Source organism: Arachis hypogaea, chromosome 18 (assembly GCF_003086295.3).
Source record: "Arachis hypogaea cultivar Tifrunner chromosome 18, arahy.Tifrunner.gnm2.J5K5, whole genome shotgun sequence".
Lineage (NCBI taxonomy): Eukaryota > Viridiplantae > Streptophyta > Magnoliopsida > Fabales > Fabaceae > Arachis > Arachis hypogaea.
The window spans coordinates 98,105,091-98,105,999 of record NC_092053.1 but is presented as its reverse complement, the minus strand read 5'-3'; the positions used below and the strand labels follow the sequence as shown (position 1 = coordinate 98,105,999).

At 41.6% G+C, this 909-nt stretch overlaps 1 non-coding gene across 1 annotated transcript; it reads left to right on the top strand.

The window, feature by feature from the left end:
• The first annotated feature begins 303 nt into the window (after positions 1-303).
• LOC112774204 (small nucleolar RNA R71) lies at positions 304-410 on the top strand. The gene has a single exon (XR_003188703.1). It is a non-coding gene; the product is annotated as a small nucleolar RNA R71 (small nucleolar RNA).
• The last annotated feature ends 499 nt before the right edge of the window (positions 411-909 follow it).

Sequence of the window (909 nt, the reverse complement as noted above, 5' to 3'; positions counted from 1 at the left end):
AGCTTGCATTCCAATCAAATGCTGAGAGATCATGTTGACCTATTGGGTTAGAACCTTATTCTGAGCTAAGATAGAATCTAGAGTATCTAACTCCATGACTCTTCTCTTCTGAGTAGCACCACTGTTCATAGGGTTCCTCTAGAAGTGTATATGTATTGGTTGTTAGCAACCATATCAATGAGCTCTTATGCCTCTTCTAGCATCTTCTTAAAGTGGAGAGATCCACCTATAGAGTGGTCCAATGACATCTTGGACAATTCATACAGGCCATCATAGAAAATTTCTGGCATGGTCCAGTCTGAGATCATATTGGGAGGGCACTTTCTAATAAGTTTCTTGTACCTTTCCCAGGCTTCATAAAGGGATTCACCCTCTTTCTGTCTGAAGGTTTGAACTTCTACCCTAAGCTTGCTCAGCATTTGAGGTGGAAAGAACTTAGTCAAGAATGCATTGACCACCTTTTTCCAATAGTCTAGGCTTTCCTTAGGCTGAGAATCCAGCCATAGCCTAGCTCTGTCCCTTACAGCAAAGGGAAAAAGCATGAGCTTGTAAATTTCTAGATCCACTCCATTAGTCTTGACAGTATCACAGATCTGTAAAAATTAGAGATGAATCTGTTGGGATCTTCCTGTGAAAGTCCATAAAACTGGCAGTTCTGTTGAACTAGAGTAACCAGTTGAGGCTTCAGCTCGAAGTTATTTGCACTAATGGCTGGTATGGAGATGCTGCACCCATAGAAGTCAGAAGTGGATGCAGTAAAGTCACCAAGAACCTTCCTTGTGTCTCCTCCATTATTAGGATTAGTTTTCATGTCTATATTTGCAGCTGCCTGTTCAAAAAGCTCTGTGAGGTTTCCTCCGAAATGCTGAGCTTTAGCTTGTTATAAGCGCTTCTTTAGAGTCCTCTCAG